This window comes from Ochotona princeps, chromosome X (genome assembly GCF_030435755.1).
Source record: "Ochotona princeps isolate mOchPri1 chromosome X, mOchPri1.hap1, whole genome shotgun sequence".
Lineage (NCBI taxonomy): Eukaryota > Metazoa > Chordata > Mammalia > Lagomorpha > Ochotonidae > Ochotona > Ochotona princeps.
This window is the reverse complement of record NC_080865.1, coordinates 105,390,775-105,405,077: the sequence shown is the minus strand read 5'-3', so window position 1 is coordinate 105,405,077 and position 14,303 is coordinate 105,390,775.

Below are 14,303 nucleotides of genomic sequence, written 5' to 3'. Positions count from 1 at the left end.
GGCCTTCTTTACATTTGCTTATTTCACTTGACGATATACTTTTATGCTTCCTCTATGTCTTTTCAAGACTTGATAGCTTATTTTTCTCTTTGGAAAACTCTCTTAAGAGTTCTTTTTTTTTTTTTAAATAAATGTTTTCATTTTGTTTGAAAGTCAGCAAGATAGGAAGAGAACATCTTACAACCAGAATGTTCACAACAGCCAAGCCTAGGCATTCTAAAACCAGTAGCCTGGAATTAAATACATGTTTCAGAGCTGGCACAGATCAGAGGGTTAAACTGCTGCATGTGATACTGGCATCCCCTGTAAGCATGGTTCAAACCCACACTATAACACTTATGATCCAACTCCCTGCTAGTGCTCCTGGGAAAGCAGCATATAGGCCAAATATTTGCTCTCCTACCAGCCGGGCTCCTGGTATCTGCCTGTTCCAGACCTGGGTGTTGTGACCTTTTGGGGGAGTGAACCGGCAGATAAAAGAGCTCCCTCTTTGTAATTCTATGTTTCAAATAAATAAATAAATAATCTATGTCTCTTCTGTGTGTGCAAGGACTCAAATGCCCATGCTGCCATCTACTGCTTGCCAGGATGTAGCAGAAACTTGAATCAGGTACCCCAGTACGGGAACAACTTAACTGTTGTTCTATACCCCTTGATAGCTGCCTCCCTCCCCCTCCCCCACCCAAGATCTATTTATTGAGCTGATCTGATCTGATGCCAGGACCCAGGATCCTTGCCCTGGTCTCCCATGTAGGTACAGGGTCTCAAGGCCTTGGGCCATCCTCCACTGATCTCCCAGGCCATAAGTAGGGAGCTGGATGGGAAGTAGAGAAGACAGGGCATGAACCAGTACTAACATGGATGAGATCCTCGTTCTTGAATGGTGAGTATTTAGCCATTGAACCAGCGTGCCAGGCCTAATGGATCATTTCTTTGTGTCACTGAATAATATTCCTTTGTATAGATGTACAGCACTAATTAAAATTCCTTCACCTATGGAGGTCATTTTGGTTTTCCTCCAGTTTGGATAGTTATGGTAATATTTCTATCAACTTTTGTGTTAAAGCTGTAAGTTTCAACTCATTTGGGTAAATACCAAAAGAGTATAATTTCTGGACCATATGGTAAGATTATGTTTAGCTTTGTGAGAAATTGCTTGTCTATACAAATTGCTTTGCATTTATTTTTAAACTTATAAATTGGCTTATCGATATTTTTGTTGTTTTTGCAAAAAATACTGCAGGGTGTCACTTCTACATGAAATTAAAAAAAATAAAAAAGAAATTGCTTTCTTCAAAGCAAAAAGTGGAAAGGTATTTACCCGAATTATGTGATTTGTGGGATCAGAAGTTTGGGAGATATTGATCAAAAGATATCCAATTACAATATATAGAAGAAATAAGTTGAAGCTATCTATGACTGCAGTCAATGATGACATTGTAATCTTGAACAATTTAATAGATTCCATGTCAGGTGTTCTCATCACTTTTGTCAGAAATTAGCTGCTTTGAGATGCAAAGAGGTGCTGCCTAGTATGCCTCCAATCTATATGAGTGTGCAGCTTCCTACTATTGCACGTTGTCAGAGACAACAGTGACAGATTATATAAGCTGGGACATGAACTGGCAGTCATATAGGATGTTGGCATGGAAGGTGTTGACTTAATCTGAAACACTGCAATGCTAGCTCCACTCGTTTTTGAACTCGCCTCCTGTTTTATTGCTATTGAATTATTTATATGATTTTTAAAAGTTTTGTTGTTGTTTTTTTTAATTGGAAGGCAGAGTTACAGAAAGAGAAGAAACAGAGACAAGAGCTTCCATCTGCTCGTTGGCTCCCCACAAGTCTGCAATGTTCATAGCTGAGTTGGCCTGAAGCCAGGAGCTTCTTCCTGGTCTTCCATGTGGGTGCAGGGCCCCAAGAACTTGGGCCATTTTCTATTTCTTTCTCATGTATGTTAATGGGAAGCTGAAACAGAAGTGCAGCAGCCGAGACATGAACCATTGCACACGTGGGAGAGCAGACAGAAGCTTAGTGCAGTACACCATGGCACCAGCCCCTAATTGTTTACATGGTTCTGATACTGTCCCCTTATTATGTTTCATTTGCAAGTATTTTCACCCATTCTTTGTGTTGTCTTTTCACTCTGGTCGTTGTTTTCTTGATTATGCAGAAGCTTTTTAGTTTGATGCAATCCATTCATTTATATTTTCCTGTGTTGTTGGTATTTTTTCATGTTATATCCTAGAACATTACCCAGACAACATCATGGAGATTTTCCTCTTTGTTTTCCTCTAGTAGTTTCATAGTTTCAAAACCTGAATTTAAGTCTTTAAGCTGTTTTGAACTCATTTTATATGCGAGGGTCTAGTTTCATTCTTCTGGGTGTGGGTATCCAGTTGTCCCAATTACTATTCATTGAAGGGACAAATATTTTTTCATTATGTATTTTTGCCAGCTTTGTGGAAGATGTATGGGTTCATTTCTGGGCTAGCTATGCTATTACACTAGTCTGTGTTTCTTTTTTTTTAAGCCAGTGCAATATTTTTTGTTACTATTTTTTATGGCTAATTTTGAAGTCAGATAATGTGATGTTTCTAGGTTTTTGCTTTAGGGTCAATATTCCTTTGGCTGTTCAAGGTCCTTGTGATTCTATCCACATTTTAGAATTTTTTTCCCTATTTCTGTGAAGAATGTCATTGGTAGTTTGATAGGGGTTCCACTTAATCTAGAGGTCACTTTGGGTAGCATGCAACTTTAGCAATGTTAATTATGTCAAACCATGAACACAGGTAATTTTTCATTTGTTTTTGTCTTCTTCATCTTCTTCCAAAAGAGTTTTATTATAGTTTCCCAAGTAGAGATGTTTCATCTGCTTGATTAAATTTTTTGAGTATTTTTTCTACTTTCTTCAGCTTCTAATGTGCTGCTTTTAAATTAAAAAAAAATAAAGACTTATTTTTATTGGAAAAGCAGATCAAATTTATGGAGAGAAGGACAGACAGAGGGAAAGATCTTCCATCTCCTGATTCACTCCCCAAATGGCTCCAATGACCGGAACTGAGCTGATCTGAAGCCAGGAGCCAGGAGTTTCCTTCAGGCTTCCCTTGTGGGTACAGGGTTCCAAGCCTTTGGGCCAACCTCTACTACTTCTACAGGACATAAACAGAGAGCTGGATAGGAAGTGGAGTATCTGGGACACAAACCAGCTCCCATATGGGATCCCAGCGCTTGGAGGTGGAGGATTAGCCAATTGAGCCATCATGGTTGCCCTAATTTTTATTTTTTTAAGTTTAACTCATTTTAGAATTAAGAATTGATGTCATAAGATCCAGCCCTTTTATGACACATTGAAAGACTTTTTATTACTGTTTCAGTCACCTTAGTTACTGAGAAGTTCAGATTTTATATTTCTTCACAATTCAGCTTTGGTTGTGTTTGACCACAATTTACCCATCACTGCTAAGTTATCTAATTTTTGTTCAATATTTATTCATAATAGCTTCTTCTGTTGTTTGTATTTTAGTGGCATCAGGTGTAATGCTTTGCTTTTGTCTGATTTTATTTTGTTTTCTATTTTCTTAGGCTAGCTAAAAGGTCACTAATTTTATTTATCTTTTCAAAAATCCAACTCTCTTTCTTCGCTTTATATTTTTTCCTGGCCTCTGTTTCATTTATATCTGTCCTGATCCTTAATCATTTCTTTCCTTCTGCCGGTTTTGTATATGTTGTTTTTGTTTTCTATTCCCTTGACTGGCATCATTAGGCTGCTTATTTGAGATCTTTCTTTTGTAAATGTAGGCATTAATTGCTCTAAACTTCTTTCTTAGCCCTGCCTTTGCTGTATCCCAATGTTTGGGGTATGCTATGTTTCCACTTTCATTTGGCTCAAGAAATTTTTCATTTTTTTCCTCTTAATTTTGTCATCAATTGTTTTGTTTCCCAGGAACATGTTAGTAAATTTACATGCTTTGTGTATTTTCTGAAGTTCCTTGTTTTGTGCAACTGTTGTCAGAAAGGAAAATTGTTGACTTGCTTTGTGACCTGATTTGTGATCTGCTTTGGAGAATGTTTTCTATGCAGTTGAGAAGAAGGTGTATTTACAACAATTGGAGGGATATTCTGTGTCAGGGGTTTGGGTAAAATCCATGAATATTTTGTGTAATGAATAACTAACTCATGCAAGGGTTTCAGTTTTTGTGCAAGGCTCTGTAGTATTCTTGTAGTAAAATTCATCTCTTCCTTTAGATACAATATTTTCTTATATATATATATGTTCTCCCATGTTAAGTGCATATATGTTAACAATTTTTATTTCCTCATGCCAAGTTGATCCCTTTATCATTATTTAATGACATTCTTCTTTTTACAGATTTTGACTTACAATTTAGTTTATCTACTAAAGTATAGCTACTTCTACCTCTTCTAGTGTTCATTATCCTGGAATATATTTTTCATTTCTTTACTTTTAGTATAGGTGTCTTCTTTTATCTTTTTAAAAAACCTATTCATTTATTTGAAAGTCAGAATTACATAGAGAAAATGAGTGATCTTTTATCTGCTAGTTCACTGCCCATATGGCTGCCATAACCAGAGTTAGGCAAGGCCAGAACCAGGAGCCAGGAGCTTCATTTGGATCTCCAACATGGGTGCAGGGACCCAAAGATTTTGTCCATCTTCTGCTGCTTTTCCAAAGCCATAGTATAGTACTGAATTGGGAATGAAGCAGCCAGGACACAGGGTTCCATACAAGATACTGGTGTTTGAAGCAGCTACTTTACTTACTGAGCCACAATGCCTGGCTATAGTGTAGATGTACCCTTACAGATAAGGTGAATGTCTTACAAGGAGAATACGAAAGAATTTGTTAATATTTATTTATTTATTTATTTATTTATTTAAAGATTTATTTATTTTATTACAAAGCCAGATATACAGAGAGGAGGAGAGACAGAGAGGAAGATCTTCCGTCTGATGATTCACTCCCCAAGTGAGCCACAACGGCTGGTGCGCGCCGATCCAAACCCAGAAGCCAGGAACTTCCTCCAGGTCTCCCAAGTGGGTGCAGGGTCCCAAGGCTTTGGGCCGTCCTCGACTGCTTTCCCAGGCCACAAGCAAAGAGCTGGATGGGAAGTGGAGCTGCCGGGATTAGAACCTGCGCCCATATGGGATCCTGGCGCATTCAAGGCGAGGACCTTAGCCACTAGACCACACCGCAGGTCCCAAGAATTTGTTAATTTTTAAATTAACAAATCTTGAATTGAAGATTTACTTATTTTTATTTGAAAGGATTTTTTTTTTTCTTTTTTACAGAGAGGGATGACAGAGAAGAGAGTTATTCCATCTGCTGCTTCATTCAGCAAATGGTCACAACAGCTGGCACTGAGCCAATCCAAAGCCAGGAACCAGGAGCTTCTTCCCAGGCTCCCTCATAGTGCAAGGTCCCAAGGACTTGATGCATTTTCTGCTGCTTTCCCAGGCCATCATCAGCACAAAGCTGAATTGGAAGTGGAGCAGCCAGAACACAAACCGGTGCCCATATGGGATGCCAGGTGCTGGAAAACGGAGCACCTGATATGTTATTGCACTGGCAGGGGTAGCTTGTTTTATTTGATGTGTTTGCCACATTGTGTATTTTAATTGGAGAATTTAATCCATTTATATTCAGTGCAATTATTGTTAGTATTTTGTTCATTGTTTTATAGATTCTGTCTTTATTTCTCCCTGTTTTACTATTTTTGTGATCAATTGCTTTTTTCATTGCTAAGATTTAATTCCTTGAATCTTATTTTTATTATATGTGTTACAAATTTCGGCTTTGTGCTTCCCATGAGGTTTATAAATTCATTTCATAGTTACCAAAGATTATAATATGATGGCAACTTAACTTTTGTCACAAAAGCCTCTGTATTTAACTCCACTTACCTGCCCATTTTGAATTGTTGATGCAACATTGAGCAACTTTTTATATTGCATATTCCTTAAATATTATTATTGTTCGTTTAATAGTTTTTTCTTTTGATCTTTTTGCTAAAAATATCTTTTTTACATGCCATAATTACCATGTTGAAATAGTCTGAATTTGTGTATGTACTTTTCCCATTGAGTTTTTTTTTTGCTTTTCTACAATTGGTTTATTTAACTTCATATAGTGTTCTGTAAGTATCCCATTGAGTTTTATACTTTCAAATAGTCTTGTGTCACTCATAGCTTGAAGAACTCTCTTCCGCATTTCTTGTAAGACAGGTTTATCGCTCCTTCGATTTTTTTTGGCAGGGGGGAGGAAGTTTATTTCCTTCAGTAATGAACAACAGCCTTCTGGGTACAGTGCTCTGGCTGAGAGGTATTTTTCCTTTTCTCTGTTCATTACTTTGGTGAATCATCCTGCTCTGCCATGGCCTAGAAGGTTTCTGCTGAAAGTCTGCTGCCAGGGTAATTGTAATTTTCTTATGCTGTTTATTTATTTTCTCTTGCTTATTTTAGCATCCTCTTTTTCTTTGATGTTTGAAAGTTTTAATGTAATGTGTTGTACTTACCCTAAATCTGATTTGATACTTTGATCTTTCTGTACCAAGACATTTTTATCCAGTCATATTTAGAAACTTTTCTGCTACCATTTTCTTAACTAAGCTTTCTATTCCTTTTTCTTTCCTTGTCCCACTTTGAATTAATCATTTTAAAATTTGTTCTTTGAATGATGTCTCATAAATCCTGCAAGTTTTTCCTTTCCTTTATATTTTTATCTTCATCTGATTATATACTTTCAGGCAAACTGTTTTGAGTGAAGAGACTGAAGAGTCTTTTTCTGCTTAATCAGTTTTGCTGCTAATTCTCCTTTCCATTTTTTTATTTATCATATTTTACAGCTCTAGGATTGCTATTTTTCTATTATCTCATTTTCTGTTAAATTTCTTTTCTGATCACAATTTTCTTGATCTAATTTAATTCTCTATTTTCTTGAAGTTTCTTGAGCTTCCTTAAAATACTTCAGAATTCTTTGTCAGGAAGTTCAAATCTCTATGTCTTCAGTATCAGCTACTGTTAGTTTACTTTCACAATTTGGTAATATATTACATTGCTTGTTCTTGATTTTTACAGACGTTATCACTTCTATATATTGAAGACATAGGTACTTATTTCACATTTAATAGCCTGTCTTTGACTTGGAATGGCCTTCAGTGGTACAAATCCCTCCACGTATTGGGGAGGTCTTTTTTGTGCTCCCTAAGCCTGTGATTATCTCAGTTGTTGCAGTGCTAGAAGGTTCTCTAACCCCAATATTGAGGTGTGTGGCATAGAAGCAGGCTGAAATTGAAGCCCTTGGAAGCTGAAATCTACCTATTGGGGGTTATCCACAGACCAGGGCCACTGTGGTTTCATGGCTCTGATGCAGATCAGAACTCCAGTTTGTGTCACAGGGGTTGTAAATTCATATGTGGTGCTGGAGAGGGTCTGTGGTCTCTGTTAATGCTAGACTTGGAACCTGGGAGTATGTGTTAGGCCAGACATTGGGATTCAAGGCAAAGTTATGTGATTACTTGATTCTCTTTCCCCTGAATTGAAATTTACACTGTGCTGCTTGGAATAAGGAGAGGGATGATGATAGTAAGGAAAAATTGTTATTCCCATTATCTTTAATGTACCTGTTATTAGAAACAGGTACTCTGGTCCCTCACCTGCTTACTTTAGCTCTTCTGAAGTAATTTTCATGCATGGGTAGTTATTCAAACTGATATTTATACAGGGAGGTGATAACTGGAGAATACTATTTTGTCATCTTACTCCACCATACTCCCAGGTAGTACATGTCTTTGATGCTATCATAAATGCCATTTAAAATTTTCAACCTTTGAATGTTTATTATTGGTATAAGAATACGTAATTAGTAATGAATAATGACTGTATTCTATGACCTTTTGACATTACTTATTAGTTCTAGTACCCTGTTTTTAAATTCTTGATATTTTCTGTGTAGATATTTATCTCATCATACTAATGACACCATTACTTATGCTTTAAGACTTTGCATCATTTTACTGCTCTTTTAAAAATAGCTTTGTTCTGTATTTGAAATTAATGAGATCTCTACTAGAATGTTGGAAAGAAATGGTTAGGGCAGATCTCTCTACCTTTCCCCTGATCTTATAACAGGAAGCATTTAGACTTTCATTATTAAATGTGATGCCAACTTTGAATTTTTCATACATGCCATTTGCAAATTTGAAGAAACTATTCCATTGATAGTTTCCTAGGAGATTTTTTTCATGACTATATGCTGGACATTTTTACATTCTTTTTCTGCATATGTTGAAGAGATCTGTTAACTCTTTTAGTCTGGTGAGGTTCAGTTTCTAATTGTTGAACCACCCTTGCTTTACCAGAATGAAACACTTCTTGGTCATGATGTATTTTTTTGTTATGTATTTCTGGATTATGTTGGGTAGTATTTTGTTAGTGTTTCGTGTTTATTTTCTTTAGGATTATTGGTTTTCAAAAAATTTTTATTTAATGATTCACATGTTTGGTTTTGGTAAAGCATCATTCTGTCTCAACTAAAAAAAATGAAGTGGAAGTCGTCTTATCTCTTCATTTTTGGAAACATTTGCATATAATTGGCATTATTTCTTACTTCAGAGCCTTGTATAATGTATCAGTTATGCTTGGATATTAGTGGATTTAATCATGAATTATTTTCTTTATGAAATAATGAAATATACAGGTTGTTTATTTCCTTGTGCTTTTGATATTTGGAATATCTGCAGTGACATACTTGTTTTCTTCATCTCTTCTATTTTAAAGGGGACTGTTCTTACAATTTTTTCTCAGCCATGGAGTTGTTTGTGTATACTAGTGTCATCGAATTATGTTCAATAATTTTGTATCATAGTAACCTGCTAAGTTGTCTAATGAGTTCCAATTGTCATTTGATGGAATCTTTTGGCTCTCCTATGTAAAGGATCATGCCATCTGCAAAGAGGGATGATAATTTTATTTCCTCAGTTCCAGTTTGAGTTCCTTTCATTTCTGTTTCTGGCCTAATAGATCTGGCAAGGACTTCCAACACTATATTGAGAATGTGGTGAGAATGGACAACCTCGTCTATTTCTAAATCTTAATGGAAAAGCTTGCAGTCTTTCCCCATTTAGTGTGATGCTGGCACTGGGTTTTTTGTAAATTGTTTTGATTGTGAGATGGAATGTTCCTCTATAACTATCTTGCTTGAGGTTTTCAAGGTAAGGCTGAGAATTGGATTTTGTCCAACACCTTCCCGGCATCTATTGAGGTGATCAGATGGTTTTTATTTTTCAGTTTGTTGATGTTGTGAATCACATCTATTTGTTTGCGAATGTTAAACTATTGCCTCACGCCAGGGATAAATTACACCTGCTCCAGGTAAACGATCTGCCTGACATACTGTTGGATCCTGTTTGCTAGTATTTTGTTGAGCATCTTTGCATATATATTCATCAGGGATATCGGTCTGTAGTTCTCTTTTTCTGTTGTGTATCTCTCTGGCTTTGGTATTCAGGTGGTATTGGATTTATAGAAAGAGTTTGCAAGTTTTGCCTCTCTTTTTATTGTTTGGAATAGCTTGTGGATTGTTACGGTAGGTTCTTCTTTGGTGGAATTCAGCAGTGAAGCCATCTGGCTCAGGGTTTTTCTTGGTTAGAAGGAATTTAATTACTGATTCAGTCTCAGTCCTTATCATATAGGTCTATTTTGATTATTAATTGCTTCATGATTCAGTTTTGGTGGATTGTTTGTGTCCAAAAACCTATTCATCTCTTCTCATTGGCATATGGTTTCTTGCAATAGCTCCTAATAAACCTATGTATGTCCGAGGTATCTGTTGTTAGATTTCATTTTTTTTTCTCTGATGCTATTGATGCTTATCTTCTCCCTCTTTTGTTTTTTTATTAGTTGGGCTAGTGGGGAACCCATTTTGTTCATTTTTCTCCAAGAACTAGCTCTTTGATTCATTGATCTTATGTATTTTTCTTTTGGCCTTTATTTGGTTTATTTCTTCCCTTATTTCAGTTATTTTTTTCCTGCTTAACTTGGGATTGCTTTACTGTTGTTTTTCTAACTCCTTCAACTATAAGGTTAGCTCATTTACTTGGTGCCTTTCTAATTCTTAACATAAGCATTGATCGAGATGAACTTTCCTCTTAACAATGCCTTGATTGTGTCCCATAAGGTTTGATGCCCTCATTTGCTTCAAGTATTTAAAAATATTTCCCCTTTGATTTCTTCTACAACCCATTGTTCATGTAGTAGCATATTATTCATCTCCAAGTCTTTGCATGTCCTCTGGGGGTATTTAGAGCTCTTGGTCTCCAGTTTCACTCCATGATGGTCTGAGAAGATGCATGGTATAATTGTGATTTTTAAAAAAAATTGTTGGGGCTTCTTCTGTGGCCTATAACATGGTTAATCCTGGAGAGAGTTCCATGTATTGATGAAAAAGTATATTCTCGATCTGTAGGATGAAAGATTCCACAGATATCAGTTAAATCCATTTGCTGTAGTGTCTGAGTGACCTCTGCTGATTTCTTCCTGAGTTTCTTTCCTGTTGATCCTTCCATTGATGTTAATGAGGTATTAAATTTCCCCACTATTAGTGTATTTGAGTCTATTTCTTCCCTTAAATCCATTAATATTTGTTTCATATAGCTAGGTGCCCTGGCATTTGGTGTATACATTTATTATGGTGATCTTTTCCTGCTGCACAGATTCTTTGATCAATATGTGGTGTCTTGCTTCATGTCTTTTAAGGTTTTTCTTATCAAAATATATATTATCTGACGTAAAAATGGATACATCTGCATGTTTTATCTTATCACTCATTTGGAATATCTTTTCCCATCCTTTCACTGAAAGTTCCCCCCATCTTTTTTTGGTAAAATGTGTCTCCTATAGAAAATAAATAGACGGATTTTGTGTTTGGAACAAGTCTGATAAACTCAGACATGATTGATGAGTTTAAGCATTTATATTCAGGGTTAATATTGAAAGGTAATAATTTGGTCCTGTCATTTTAGCAATAGGTTGTTCATTGACTTAGTCTTCTGTTGTCCTTTTATTGGAATGTTCTCCATGTTTCCCTTCAGTTTTGGTAGGTGGTATTCCTTTTCTCTGTCGATAGAACATCTTTAAGCATCAGTTGTAGAGCAGGTCAGGAAGAGGCAAATTCTTTGATCTTTTCTTTACTGTTGAAGAATTTTCTTTCATTTTCAAAGGTAAAGGAAAGCTTTGCTGGGTTATTTTAGGCTGGCAGTTTTTCCCCTTTAAAATCATATGTCACTATTCTTTTCTTGTCTGTAAAGTTACTTTGAGAGGTCAGCTGTGAGTGTGATTTGGGCTCCTCTAAATGTTAATTGATTTTTTTTCACATGCATATTTAAGGACATTTTCCTTATGTTAGACTGAAGAGAGCTTGATTACTGTGTGTCATGGTGATGATCGCTTTTGGCCAACACTATTGGAAGTGTTGTGCCCCTCCTGCATGTTGTTTCCCAATTTTTTCTTCATATCAGGGACATTTTCCTTTAATATTTCATTGAATATGCCTTTAAACCCAGCTTCTCTTTCTGTGCCTTCTGGAATACCCATGACTCTTATGTTTGGCATTTTAATAGTGTCTCTTAATTCTTGAATACTTTTTATGGCTTGAGTCCAATCCATTTCTAGCTTTTAAATTGTTTCCGCATTGTGGCAAAAAGTATTTTCCAATTCTGAGATTGTTTCTTCCGCCTCACTTATTTTGTTATTGGAAAGTCAGATTTACAGAGAAGGAAAGGTAGAAAGAAGGATCCTCCCTCTATTAACCAGAGCTGAGCTGATCTGAAGCCAGATGCCAGGAGCCTGCCCAGGTCTCCCATGTGGGTGCAGGGCCCAAGTCCTTTGACCATCCTCCACTGCTTTCCCAGGCTTCAGGCAGGGAGCTGGATGGGAAGTGGAGCAGCTGGGACATGAACTGATGCCTATATGGGATCCTGGCACATGCAAGGTGAGGACTTCAGCCACCAGGCTACTACTTCGGGCCCTCCACTGAATTTTTATTTGCTATATTGCCTTCTTGCATTCTCACATATCAGCTATCATTTGATTCATTGTTGCTATTTCCTGTATAATATATTCCTTAAATTTCTTGAATACTTCTATATTCTTGTTGTTAAGAAGCTTTATAACAAGTTTCTAAACTTCTTTATCTCCCATTTCCTCAATGTCCTCCTCAGTTGACTCTGAGGTTGAGAAAGGCTTTTGCTCTTTTGCAGGGGAGGCGTCAGTAACATTCATTGTGTCTGTCCCTTCTTTTGCTCTTGATTACTACTATTCTGGCCAGCAGATTCCTCTCCTTAGTGCTTGTTTCTAAGCTGTGTTGCACAGTGGTCTACAGGTCCATTTTATTGATTGCATTCGGTACCCGGTACTTCATTTGCAGTCACTTGTGCCACTTTCTCCAGTAAGTTTCAGCCCTGGGCTCTTGTGCTAGGCTTTCATCATGGTTTCTGTAGCCCCAGCTCATGGCTCACGACTCCCCACCCCCTGCAATCCTGTGCTGTGGCCTCACTCTTGCCTGTACAGCCTTTCTTGCACTCCTGGTTTGAGCAGTGCTTGGGATTAGAAGTCCTAAATCACTGGGTACTGCTCTTGCTGGGACCTGTTGGCTATTATGTCTGTGTGCTATCCAGACCTATTTTGGTTGATATCCATTGGATGCCAAGTCGGTACTGATTCCCATGTGGGACCAATGGAATATCCTGAGCCAGAATTGATTTTGTTCCTGTCTTATTGCATCCATAGCTCACTGTTGTCCCTTTGGTCCATCAGCCTTTGCCAAAGTGCATAAAATGGTGCCTGATTTTTCTGGCTTGTGCATGGTCAGCTCAGTGTTGTCCCCCTGTCCTGCAGCCTTTGTCACATTGTACAAAATGGCGCCTGATATGGCAATGGTGGGGTGTTTTTTTTTAGGATTTATTTATAGGAGCAGAGACAGAGAGGAAGATCTTCCATCCGATGATTCATTCCCCATGTGACCACAATGGCCAGTGCTGCACCAATCTGAAGCCAGGAGCCAGGAACTTCTTCCAGGTCTCCCACACAGGTGCAGGGTCCCAAGGCTTTGGGCCATCCTTGACTGCTTTCCCAGGCCACAAGCATGGAGTTGGATGGGAAGTGGAGCTGCCAGGATTAGAACCGGTGCCCATATGGGATCCTGACAAGTTCAAGGCAAAGACCTTAACCGTTATGCTACAGTGCCAGGACCCAATGGTGGGGTTCTTTATCTGCTGGCTGCTAGGTCTGGGGGCCACCCAGTCCTATTTTGGTTGAAACCTGTAAGATGCTACGTTGATACTGATTTCCCTGTGGACCAGTGCAATATGCTGAGCCAGAATTGATTTCGCTTCTGGCTTAAAGCACGAACCACTCACTGCAGCATTTGCCACAGTACACAAAATTGTGCCCGATGTGGTACTTGTGGGGTTTGGGCCATGAAATCCACCCTGTTTCTACACTTCTGCTTGTGGTCTGTTTCTTCATCTCTGCTTGTTTATCATGTGTGTGTATATATATATATATATATATATATATAATCCTCATCAGAACCAGATAATATTTTGTGTTCATTTTTTATTGATGGAATGACAAATTATCACAAACATAGCAAATTGAAACAGAAGAAATTAATTTCTTTTACAGTTCTACAGGTTTGTTAGAGCTTAAATCCAAGTGTGGCAAAGTCATGTTCTTTTTAGTAGGCTCTGGAAAGAATTTGTTCACATTTTCTATCTTAAAGAGGCCTCTGCATTCCTTTGCACCTTGCGCCTTGCGCCTTTGCCTTGTAGTTGTTTTTTTTTTTTTTTTAGTTTTTATTTATTTTTAAATACTTAATTCTTTTAAATTATTATTATTATCATTTGATGATACAGTTCTATAGACTGTGGGATTTCCCTTATCCCCTTCCCAACTCTCTCCCCCCCTCACTGAGTTCCCCTATATTATTACTAAAGTATAGTTCTTTATAAACAGTCATATGTCCATCACTGCTGGAATGGACAATTGCAGAGTCCAGCATCCTATTGTCAAGATATAGTAAACAGTTTCATTGGGAGTCCATTGGAAGTACAGATACATACACGCATCTGGATATGACAGTCTCCTTTACACAGTTGCTATACATCCCTTTAAATAAAAAGCCACAAAACAAAATCAACAACAAAATCCATGAGATATTGTTTCTGCTGATCTTTGTTGATGAAATGTGTCTTTTGTAGCCAACAAATAGATGGGTTTCCTTT